Below are 13,169 nucleotides of genomic sequence, written 5' to 3' on the forward strand. Positions count from 1 at the left end.
ATTTTTCCCCCTCATTCTTAAAAAATATATTTACTGGAAGTGGGATTCCAGATAGGCAGTTCTTTTCTTTCAGCATGAAATAAGTTATGTCATATCCTCTGCTCTCCATAGTCTCTCATTATAAAAGAATCTGTGGTTATTCAAAGTGTAGCTCTCCACAAGAATATTCACCCAATACCCATCAGATAAGGGTTGATATCAAGGGTATATAAAGCACTGGTTGAACTCTACAAGAAGAAAACATCCAACCCCATCAGAAAATGGGGCGAAGAAATGAACAGAAACTTTCCCAAGGAAGAGATATAAATGGCCAAAAGGCACATGCCAAAGTGCTCTACATCACTAATCATCAGGGAGATGCAGATCAAAACAACCATGAGATACCACCTCACACCACAGAGACTAGCACACATCCAAAAGAACAAAAGCAACCACTGTTGGAGAGGATGTGGGGAGAAAGGGACCCTTCTACACTGCTGGTGGGAATGCCGACTGGTTCAGCCCTTTTGGAAAACAATATGGACAATTCTCAAAAAATTAGAAATTGAGCTCCCATTTGACCCAGTGATACCACTGCTGGGAATATATCCCAGAGAAGCAAAAAAGTATAGTCGAAATGACATCTGCACTTATATGTTCATCGCAGCACTATTTACAATAGCCAAAATCTGGAAAAAACCCAAGTGCCCTAGAACAGATGACTGGTTGAAGAAATTTTGGTACATCTATACAATGGAATACTGTGCAGCTGTTAGAAAAAATGAGGTCATGAACTTTGCATATAAGTGGATCAGCATGGAAAGTATCATGCTAAGTGTAGACTAGAGACTGAACACAATGGCCATTCAACACCTTTATTGCAAACCACAACACCTAATTAGAGAGAGAGAACAAAAGGGAATACCCTGCCACAGTGGCAGGGTTGGGTGGGGAGAGATGGGATTGGGGGTGGGTGGGAGGGATTTTGGTTTTATTTGTGGTGGAGAATGGGCACTGGTGAAGGGATGGGTTCTCGAACTTTGTATGAGGGAAACATGAGCATGAAAATGTATAAATCTATAATTGTACCCTCATGGTGATTCACTAATCAAAAAATAAATAAATTTTAAAAAGTAAAAATAAAAGAAAAAAAGTGTAGCTCTCCCCAAACACTGCTGTTGAGTTTTTATCCTGCTACTTTTGAGACATTTTATTCATGTTTAATTTTAAGAAGTTTAAATATAGTTGAATATATAGGTGTGAATTTCTAAAACTTTACTATATTTAGGGGTGGAGCAATAGTACTGAGGGTTGGCAATTTTCCATACATGCAACCAACCTGGGTTAGATCCCTAACACCCCACGTTGTCCCCTGAGCCCATCAGGAGTGATTCCTGAGCACAGAGCCAGGAGTAAGCCCTGAACACTAATGGGTGTGGCCTCCAAACAAACAAATAAAAAATTATTATTTTAGAATGTTCATCTTCTTGGTTTATGTCTTGCTAAATTGGAGGAGATTTTGGAAATTTTCTTTTCTAGATTTTTTATTTTTTTGTCCATATTCTTATATTCTTATTCTGTGATTCTGTTTACATGGATGTTAGATATTTTTTTGTCATGTTTGTACAAATTCCTAAGAGTTTGTTAGTCTTCTTTTTTTCCAGTCTATTTTCTCTTTGTTTCTCAGGCTTAATAATTTTTATTGTCCTATGTTCAAGTTAATTAATTTTTTCCTTCTGACAACCCTATTTCTGCTATTGAGCTCATCTATGGAGTTGTTTGATTTTTAATTAAGATTTCAATTAGCTTTTTCATTTTGCCTTCTTTTTTGAGACTTTATATTTTTTTTTGACTTTAATTCTTCTTTATGTTTCCATTGTGCTTATAATTAAACAGTTTTTGGCATGTTGAAACAATTGTATTATTTTAATGATGATTGATTTAGAATCTTTATCAGATAATTCTAACATCCCTGTCATTTCAGTGTTGCTATTTGTATTTATTTCCTAGGGTTATACAAATAATTCAACTCAATAGATAGCTAAGAACAACAAAAACTTCTTTTCTTTTCTTTTTCTTTTTTTTTTTTTTTTGCTTTTTGGGTCACACCCAGCGATGCTCAGGGGTTACTCCTGGCTTTGCACTCAGGAATTATTCCTGGCGGTGCTTGGGGGACCATATGGGATGCCCGGGATCGAACCTGGGTCGGCCGCGTGCAAGGCAAACGCCCTACCCGCTGTGCTATCGCTCCGGCCCCCAAAAACTTATTTTCTCATAGTTGTGGAGCTAAAGGCCTAAAATTAAGGCGTCAGCAGGAGTGGTCCTCTCTGAGGACTCTGAGCAAGAATCTGTTCCTTGTATTTCCTTTAATCCCTCATGACGGCAGGAAGTCCTGGATATTCCAAAACTTGAAGCTGTGTCATACAATATATTCCCTCCATCTTTAAATGGCATTCCTGCTATGTCTGTCTCTTTTTCTCTCATCCTCTTTGCATAGAATCCAGTCATATTGTTTAAGAGTCCATTCTACTCCAGGATGACTTCGTTTGGTGCAATTACCTCATTTCTGATTTTGTAATAATCAGACAAGCTAGACATTACTTATAATAAGATCATGCATGTGTGACCCAGAACTAATTCTATACCTACTCAGGTATGGTTTTAAACATCCTGGTGACCATGCTCAAGGCTGCTCTCCATAGACTCAAACGGGCCTCAACCAACAGAGAACCTGCAGAAAAACCCAGGTACATGGGACCCGTGACTGAACTCTCCAAGTTTGCTCAGAGAAGAACTGGGCCTCCTCCTCCCAGCTCCCAAGTTTTCCAGTATCTTGGCAGTCACGCCTACAAACTGTCCCCAGTGCCATATCATCTCATCAACAGCCAAGAGGAGAACAACATAGGCCTTAACCATGAGTGAATCTGCTCTATAATCATATTCTAAATTTCAGAATTCCTGAAGCAACCTCTCATACTCTAGTCCACTGATGTATCAAAAGCAGCACACATTTGTTTAGGTATAACATACTTGTAATCTCTTATACAAAGGCTTAGATGGCTCCAGGATGAAATACAACAATCTTCACACACTTTCCTCTTATGGTGGTGCAAAGGTGCATGGTGGTAGAACCGGTGTTTGAATACTAAATGTAATGAATTAATGTGAACAACTTTATAAAAATTAAATTAAATTAAAAAAATAAATAAAATGCTGGTGATAAAATAAATAAATAAATAAATTTTATTCTCTGAAACTGGGAGTTGGATATAGCGAGTATGACTTTGACATATCTTTCCCAGGTGACACAATTAAGCTTATAATATGATCTATTGATTATAATATTTTAAAATTCATTTTGTGATCTTCCTGCTTAATAGATGACTAATTTCCAGTTGAGGTCTGTCATATTTGGTTATTAATTTTACTCTGAATATTATTTAAATTTTCTCGAATGTTCTTATCAGATTCTATCATACTTCAGGAATAAGACCCCACTTGTCTCATCAGTACCTGGTTTCACACTCGGCTTCCATTAACAACTAGTATAGAAATAACGTTTACTGCTGGTGGATGTGAAGAATTTCTAGCTCACCACATAAAAAACTGATAGCTTCCTGTCTATTAGGGACTATAGAAGTACGTTATTACTGCTCCCCAGATAGCTTCCAGTGCATGGAATGTCCTTGTTACTTCTGGATAGTAGTGAAAGCCTCACTCTTTGCTTAACCTCTTAATAACACCATTTCACTGGGGAGAGAAGCCTTATTATTATTATCTGCTGAGGGGTAAAAGTACAGGCTTTCTATTTTGCTTTTGCTGTTGTATATTGGAGTGGGTGAAGAGAGTGATTCAACGGAAATTTTTGTGGTATTTTTCTGGATTAAAGCATTTACTATCTAAAAGGTTTTGCCTTGCTTGATTGCTCCATTTCTGGCCCTCTGGCTTTAGAGAACAGGATTTTGTTGGGCTTTTGATATCTATATCACTGATGTTTCTATAGAAGCCCCTTCAGCTCTAAGACTATACACATGAGGCAAAAGAAAACCAGGCAATCTCATCCTTGGGTCTTGATGCCTGCCAAATGATTTACCTTCTTTGTTCCACCATTTAGAGTTTTATAATTTTTCAAAATTGTATATATAATGTCCAGAGATTTTTAATTGTACATAGCAGGAGAAATAGGCAAAAGACATCAATTTCACATTTCTAACGGCAAAAATCTGTCAGTAAATTTCTCATAATGTCTTATTATAGTAAATTATGTTAATACTTTTTGCTAACATTGAAAAATTCTTGTACTGATGAATAAATCCTTGTTATACATGCCAAATTCTTCTTTTAATGTACTATGAGATTTAATTTGCTAATATTTTATTTAGAATTGTTGTCTCTGTATTTATAAGTGAGTTTGTTCATAGATTCTTGATGTGTGTGCACTGACATACACATTGTGCTGGCCTATTGTTATTTCAGGATTTTATTTACCTCCCTGAATGATTTCCGAGGGTCTCCACCTTTTTCTCATGCAGCAGAAGAGTTTAAGTGACATGAGAGGCATTCATTCCTTGAATGTTTAATAGACATTTCCCCATAAGGCCTTTGACTTCACTTCCTTTTTTGATGGTGGTTTTTGACAGTCTAATCAGTTTCTTTTTTGCTTCCCTGATCTTTTCAGATTCTTTTCTCATCCTGAGTCAAATTTAAAATTTTTATTTTCCAAAAAAATTCGTTATTTCAGACATATTTGCAACATTACTTTTAGTATCATCTAGCAATATTAAATCTTGCTATCTCTATTCAGTTTTAAAAAACATTTAGTATTATATTTCTTCTTTTTATTTCTTAGTATATTTGTAGCTAGTTATTCATTTTCTCAGAATTTTCAATGACAAGTTTTTAATTTATTTAGTTCTATTAAAATTCATAAATTTGAATTATTTTTTTTCTGCCTTCAACTACAGATTAAATCCAACCTAAAAAAATCTGTGACTTATATCTAGCCTTTAGATCTGAAAGTTGAATTGTTTCCTTTTTTCTTACATCATCATAAACATGTTTTAGATAATAAGTTTTTTCTTCAGTTGTGCTTAGGTCCTCATCCTATGGGATCTTATGCAGAGTGAGCTCAGTCTTTTTATCTTTACATGGTCTGTATTTTAATTATTATTTGCCTTTGAATAGTTATTTTGAACACTTTTTAGGGAGAGTTTTTGACATTTATCTTTTGTCAAATGTCTAGTTTAATTGTATTGGCCAAAGAATATATTCTATTAGTATCCTATTTATTACAATTTATGGAAGTTTTCTTTGTAAAAGTCCTGACTAGTCTTTGTAAATATACAATGCTTTGTTTGTAAGTTATTAAATCCTTTGCATACGTATCTGTTGTAACATATTTGTTAATGTATCATTTTAATTGTTCTTTCTGTCTTTATATCTGATAAACTGTGAGAAATACGCTAATATAAACACAAACTATGTTTATAGTTTTGTTTTATCATTTTTCTGAAAACTTTTATGTCTTTTTTTTGGCAGCCACTCCTGGTTCTGCACTCAAGGGTCACTCTATCTGGGCTTGGGGGACCATGTGCGGTGTTAGGATCCATCATAGATCAGCTGCGTGCAAGGTCAGTGGCCTACCTACTGTACTATCACTCCAGTCCTGAAATATTTTTCTTTTTATATTTTGACATTTTGTCATTTTATATATAAGGTCATTACTATTCTACATTATTGGTAGTCTTCTTCCTTATTTTCTAATACAACCATGAATTTCTTCTTTTATTTAGTTGTCTTTAGTCATTCTAATGAAATCAGATAGGAAAAAGAAATATGCATGTGTATTCAACCTACCAACTCAAACCTGAATCAGTTGGTTTCTAAAAGGACAGTAATACCAATCACAACCTTGTAAACATTGCTATTTAATACTCAGTTCAACGATAAACTGTTTCCAAAAGAGATTCAGAGAGAATTTTCTATCTATGATCACATAATTGGAACAACTTTTGGGGTTTCTTTGAGTGGTGTATAAAACTATGTCACAAAACAAGCTACTATCACACACAAGACTAAAACAAATGATATTACAGGCTTTTATTGCTGATTTACAGGTCATTTTCCATATTTACTTTCCTTCACTATGGTCATCTTCTGAGTTGATATGCATTTTTTAAAAAAGACCAGATCATGATCAAATGTTGATCAAATGCTAGTGTAAGTCCTTGCAGAATCTTCTGAATATGTCCTAAGTCTTTAATGAAGCATTTAAGCCTACTTGTCCTGACTGTAAGATTCCCCACCTCCCACCCTTTTTCTTTTTCTTTTTTAATTGAATCGCCATCTCTCTCTCTCTCTCTCTCTCTCTCTCTCTCTCTCACTCTCACTCTCTCTTTCTCTCTCTCTCTCCTCCTCCCTTTCCTCTCTCCTTTTGGGCATTATCGCTTTCAGGACACCTACTGAGAGGTCATCATGTTTGGTCATTTGCGACTTTTAGCACCCATCTCCATGATCACTTAATCTTTGACAAAGGAGCAAGAAATGTGAAGTAGAGCAAGAAAAGCCTGTTCAACAAGTGGTAGTGGGAAAATTTTACAGCTACATGCAAAAACATGAACTAAGACCTCTGTCTAATGCCAGGCACAAAAGTCAGATCAAAGTGGATTAAAGACTTCAATATCAGACCTGAATCCATAAGGTACATGAAAAAAAAAACGTAGGCAGAACTCTCCATGACATTGAGGCTAAAGGAGTCTTCAAAAATGACACATCACTGGCCAAGCAAGTGAAAGCAAAGATAAACAAATGGGACTACATTAAGCTAAGAAGCTTCTGCTCCTCAAAGGAAATGGTGACCAAAATACAGAGACAGCCCACAGAATGAGAAAAGTATTTACCCAATACCCATAAGATAAGGGGTTAATATCCAAGATTTATAAAGAACTGGTAGAACTTATATTAAAAAAAACCTCCAACACCATAAAAAAATGGGGCGATGAAATGATCAGACACTTTCTCAAAGAAGAAATACCAATGGCCAAAAAGGCACATGAAAAGTAACGTTTACCTTTAAAATCATTCTTCTCTATCTTAACTTGGTATGACTTTTTTATATTAAATTTATTTATTTATTTTTAATTAGTGAGTCTCCGTGAGGGTACAGTTACAATTTTACCCATCTTTGTGCTTGTGTTTCCCTCATACAATGTTTGTGAACCCATCCCTCCACCAGTGTAGGATGACATTACTTTGTCCTTTCCCTCCTTGCCACAAGTAGCTTGTCCCGGTTTTACTCAGAGTTTAGGCTTACCCCAGTCTCACCCATCAAGGTGTTCCCGAATCTCTCCCATCCCTTTGTTTAGCTATAATCACTTCTCCACGCTCTCTTCCCCAAAAGAGTTAATCCGAGGCTTTCCCTTAATCTGACTCTGCTAATTTGCAAGGTCAGACCTTCCTAGGATACTGAATTTATATTATATAAGTTAATATTGCCTTTCTCTTCTTCTTGTGCCTTTTGAATAATTTACTTTAAAGCTATGACTGTTTTGTATAGACACAAGAAGACAATATTATGTTTTTATAACTTGGGAATTAATTGGCCTCGAATATTCCCTCCCGGGCCTCTGCTTTCTCCACTTAAGCCTCAGTTGCCCTCAGTTCCTAGCACCCCAAAGTAGGGTCCCCGACGTGGGACAGGAAGGATCCAGGGCAAGCGGTGAGTTATGTGCTACCCTGGCATCGAGATGGGCCTGGCCAAAGTGCCTAATTCTTAACTATAAGTTAAGAGCTTGATCATAGACAAATGCTGTCATGATCCAATAGTAATTATGAGACTGGGACCCTGCCAGGGATAGGAAAGATTGATCTGGCCTGAGCACTGTAGTCTGAGATTGAGATGGCCCCAGGAGAGCAATTCTATAAGCTTTAATGCATCTCTTATTGTGTCCATACAAAATGATTAATATTATGAATTCTTATATGTTTGCTGGCTGAGGAGAAGAGAAACACATTCATGGGACTCCGCCCTTGGGTGGATCCTCTGCTGAAAGAGAATTAAGTCCTAGGAGAAGCATCCCCGAAGGGAAAGGAACCTTACCCTATTGATGGTGACCACACCTACGTGTATGCCCCAACCCCCTGATGCTGTGGAGATTTAACTAGGCTGTGAGAGTGGGTTGGGGGGGCCAGATCCACGGGCCAGATCCACGAGCCAGATCCACGGGGAGAGATCCAGGAGAGCGGGAGAGAAGCGGAGGGAGAGAATGAAATAAACGGATCGAGCAACTAGTTTGGCCTTCTTCCTTCTTCCTTCCGTCGCCTGCCCTCGACTAACAGCACACACAGCGGTTCTGGGGCACCGGACGCGGGCGGTGAGACAGAGCCGCCCGGAGAGCCCGCGAGTGCTCGCGCCCCTCGGCGCTCTTTAGTTTTTTACACACCAGTGTCCATTTTCCACCACCAATGAACCCAGTATCCCTCCCACCCTCTAATCCCGCTCCCCACCCCCACCCACCCCGCCTCTGTGGCAGGGCATTCCATTTTGTTCTCTCTCTCCTTTTGGGTGTTGTGGTTTACGATAGGGGTATTGAGTGGTCATCGTGTTCAGTCTCTAGTCTACTTTCAGCTTGCATCTCTCTTCCCACTCGGATCCCCAACCACATTTCACTTGGTGTTCCCTTCTCTATCCGGGCTTTTCTAACATGCCTTTCCCTCAGCATGTGAGGCCAGCTTGCAAGCCATGGAGCCAGCCTCCTTGTATAATATACTACTATTCTTGGGTGTTAGTCTCCTATTCTGTTATTTCATATTCTACAGATGAGTGCAATCTTTCTATGTCTGTCCCTCTCTTTCTGACTCATTTCACTTAGCATGATACTTTCCATGTTGATCCACTTATGTGCAAAGTTCATGACTTCATTTTTTCTAACAGCTGTATAGTATTCCATTTTATAGATGTACCGAAGTTTCTTTAACCAGTCATCTGTTCAGGCACTCGGGTTTTTTCCAGATTCTGGCTATTGTAAACACTGCCGCAATGAACATATAAGTGCAGATGTCATTTCGACTATACTTTTTTGTTTCTCTGGGATATATTCCCAGAAGTGGTATTGCTGGATCAAATGGGAGCTCAATTTCTAATTTTTTGAGAATCGTCCATATGGTTTTCCAAAAGGGCTGAACCAGTCAGCATTCCCACCAGCAGTGTAGAAGGGTCCCTTTCTCCCCACATCCTCTCCAACAGTGGTTGCTTTTGTTCTTTTGGATGTGTGCCATTCTCTGTGGTGTGAGGTGGGGTAGCATCACATGAGGCTGATACCCAAGGACCATAGATACAAGGGCCAGGGGGATTGCCCCATAGCTGGAAGACTGCTTCATGAGCAGAGGGGAGAAGGCAGATGGAATAGAGAAGGGATCACTAAGAAAATGATGGCTAGAGGAACCAGTTGGGATGGGACATTCATGCTAAAAGTAGATAATGGACCAAACATGATGACCTCTCAGTGTCTGTGTTGCAAGCTATAATACCGAAAAGTAAGGAAAGAGTATGGGGAATATTGTCTGTCTTAGAGGCAGGGGAAGCTTGGAAAGGGGGGGTATACCTGGGATATTGGTGGTGGGGAATGTGCACTGGTGGAGGGATGGGTGTTTGATCATTGTGAGATTGTAACCCAAACATAAAATCTTGTAACTATCTCACGGTGATTCAATAAAATTAAAAAAATTTAAAAAAGAAATGAACAGAAATTTTTCTAAGGAAGAGATACAAATGGCCAAAAGGCACATGAAAAAATGCTCTGCATCACTAATCAGGAGATGCAGATCAAAACAACTTGGTATGACTCTTTCCAGACACCAGTGCTGTAAGATGTGATGCTCATTCTGCTTTAGCAAATTGTTCTATTCAGTAATGTGTGACCTCGCTCTCTCTACCTGTCTATACCTTCCTCATCTTTTAAGACTGGATCTCATGCTCATTTTTCTCTGAAACTGTCTAAAACTCTCTCGCAGAGCATCAGGTGTGCCCATCTCTGTTGTAATTGTTACATTTGCCAAAACTCAACTTCTACTGGGGATAGGAGTACATGTGATCAGCTCTGCAACTGATCTTTGAATTTCTTTTAAGGGAAACACTATGGTAGATTGATCTCTACATCCCCAGGGGGTCAAAGAGAGTCTATGACTTGGAAAATTCTAGAAAATTTGTGTCAAAATTGAGCCAGGTTCTTGGATAAGGAAGAGAAGAGCATCTAGTAAGGGCCCAAGAACACAGATGCAGTGTGTACAAACCAAAATTTCTGTTTCCAAAGTAGAACTAAGAATGGCTCTTTTTTACTTACTCAAATTAATTGTCTTGCTTTAAAGAGAAAAAATTCCACCATGTTTAACTTTCTTCTTGTCTAGATCTAGTAAGGAGCAAAGGCATGGATTTCCTATTTCAGTGGTAAAAGGAAATTACCACTGAATTTCCATAGCCACAGCCTCTTGCCCATCCTGTAGATTGGTACCATGGGTACCTAGGGACAATGGGAGGAGGTGCACAGCCAGTTTGCAGATTATTGAGCCAAGTCAACTACTCTAGCCTGATGGGACAGCAATAGGGTCAAGAGTCTTGTCAAGGCCACAGTGTTAGCAAAGGTACCCCAGAGAGTTGGTGCTGGGCCTTATATAACTCATAAGAAAAAATAACCAGATATCAAGTGGCAGGGCTATTGAGACACAAATAGTTCAACAACTCTTTTTCAATTATATTACCTTTATATTTCAAGTAGATCATTTTCTAGAGCCAACACTTGGTTCTGATCTGTTTCTAAATTCAAACAGCTGATTATAATCAAATTGCATCAGTTTGCTTTAGATTTAAATCTAATAAGTTTAATATAATTTGCAGGATAGTTTGTTAACAAAAGGTTATGCATTGGTGAAATTGGTTATTAAGTGGTATAATTGGAGCATCCTAAAAGAGGATTTGGGAAAGACTACCACCTGTACAATGGTACACTCTTGGGTTCAATCACCCTTTACCTGCAAGATCTTAAGCAACTTTACCTTCATACTCTTATTTTCCTATTTTGTAAAATAAAGATTGCAACAAGGTATACTTCAAAGTGTTTTTGCATATATTAAGTACAATAGTGCATGTGAATAACACAGTTCTTGACACACAGTAAGCACAAGGAATTGCAGTTCTATTATTTTGCATAGTGATGAGCTGGTTGCTGTCCTCATGTGATGTCAACTTAGGTCCAAGAAAGGAGCATAAAGCAGCTACTTGGAATTCCTTCAGCAGCTAGTTTGTTGGTTCCTTGTTAAATTAAGGCCTAATAATTCATTGTGAAAACAAGCCTTCAAAGGGGCCTGGAATTTGCTGTTTCTTAATCCTGAATTAATGATTCATGGTACTACTTTATTTTGAGAATAGTAAATGCTAACTCAACAGTGAAGAAAACTAATGCTGTTATATTCAACAAGAGGCCCAGCTGGTGACCTGCTGGTATTATCTAGCCTCTGACTGGAAGCTGCCACATTTTCCTGGCAGTGACTGCGGCCAAGTCATACATGTGTATGTGAAGTGGACACAAATTCATGGCTGGCACTTAAGAGGTGATTTTTGAGCTGGAATTGTATCAACTGTATCAAGACACACCAGCTAAGGATATGTCATGAAAAAGAGGTTAAGAAAGTCCCTGTCATGGCCTAGAAGATCATATTGACTGGCCAGGGGAAGGAAGGTCTGTCTGGAGTAGAAGTGGATGGGGATAAGCCTTTGTGAAGGTTATCTACTCTTATATTTCATTAGTCCACAGTTTTACCTGCAACACAGGTAATTACATGCCAAAATGGGCCCAGACTAAGTACAAAGAGGCATGAGAATCTTTTCTATTTTCTAATGAAAGAGAAGCATTAATAATTTACAAGTCAGCTAAGAGACCTTAGAGTTCAAGGAAACTACTTATTGTGATTCCTTAAAAAAGAAACTTCAGGTGCCAGATAGTACAGCAGGTAGGGTGCTTGCCTTGCACGCAGCTAACCTGGTTTGATCCTTGGCACCACATATGGTCTTCGAGCCCTATTAGGAGTGATCCTTGAGGTCAGAACTAGGAGACAGCACAGCCCTGAGCACCATTGGGTGTTGTCCCAAAATAAAAACAAAACATTAAAAAATAAGTAATTTCAAGTCAAACACACAAAAATAAGTAACTTCAAGTCATAGAGACTCTAACACATAGCTGATAGTAACTTTTAGATACCCTTTTACTCAATAGCCCAAATTATAAATATACATAACTTGTATACATTTTATTACTTATATATAATTTATAGAATCCAATTGGTTTATAAAACTTATCATTAGAAATGTTATTTTTATTTCATGCTTAGCGACAACTTTTGATCATTTGGTTCATGATTTTGGTTTTATATCTTAGTTTAAAATAAGTAAGTACATTAAAAAATAAATAAAATTTTAAGAAAATCAATCAATAAAATAATGACTCTGGTGAAGGGAGCAGTGCTGAAACATTTTATGCTTGAAATGCAACCATAAATAATCATAGATTCACAGTAACTAAATTTTAAAAATGTAATGCAAAAATTTTTTTAATAAAATAAGGAGTTTGTAGCTACTTCTTGGTATTTTAGTTTGAAGCACATCTACTAATTTCCTGTTGTGGATGACAAGGAATTAGCTATGGTCCCCATTTCTCATCATCCCAAGAGTGTGTAACGATTTGGGTGGGGTGACTCTGGGATAATTGCACAATGATGCTGCCTTATTTAGAGCAGGACTATGAAATTTTCTAATTTACTTTTTCTTTCTTGTTCAACGTTCTGTCTTCCAGGCAGTTAGTTCATGATTGTCTTGGAGCTTTCATGGCATTGGTTTGCTATGGACTTATCTCCAGTTCCATGTCAAACTCTCTATCAAGTGTCAGAATCTCTTCTCACAGTGTTCAGATATGTCAGGTATTCTGTACGTTCTATTTTCCTGAAAATATCGCTAACTTGCTAGTCTGTCTGAGCAGTGTGTTCTCTCAGCTTGCTTATAGGCTGTCCCTGGTGACAGCCGAGATGGCTCTGTGCCATTATCCCTCTGCCTCTCTCCCAAGTTGCACTTCTCTTTCCCTTGTGTCATCTTTCTCTTTATTTATTTCCTAGTTCGCTGGAACTCACCTCCAGGGTTCACATGA

At 38.0% G+C, this 13,169-nt stretch overlaps 1 non-coding gene across 1 annotated transcript; it reads left to right on the plus strand.

Moving 5' to 3' along the window:
• The first annotated feature begins 2,525 nt into the window (after positions 1-2,525).
• LOC129403936 (small nucleolar RNA SNORA72) lies at positions 2,526-2,661 on the plus strand. The gene has a single exon (XR_008629570.1). It is a non-coding gene; the product is annotated as a small nucleolar RNA SNORA72 (small nucleolar RNA).
• The last annotated feature ends 10,508 nt before the right edge of the window (positions 2,662-13,169 follow it).

Source organism: Sorex araneus, chromosome 3, assembly GCF_027595985.1.
Source record: "Sorex araneus isolate mSorAra2 chromosome 3, mSorAra2.pri, whole genome shotgun sequence".
NCBI classification, from domain to species: Eukaryota; Metazoa; Chordata; class Mammalia; order Eulipotyphla; family Soricidae; genus Sorex; species Sorex araneus.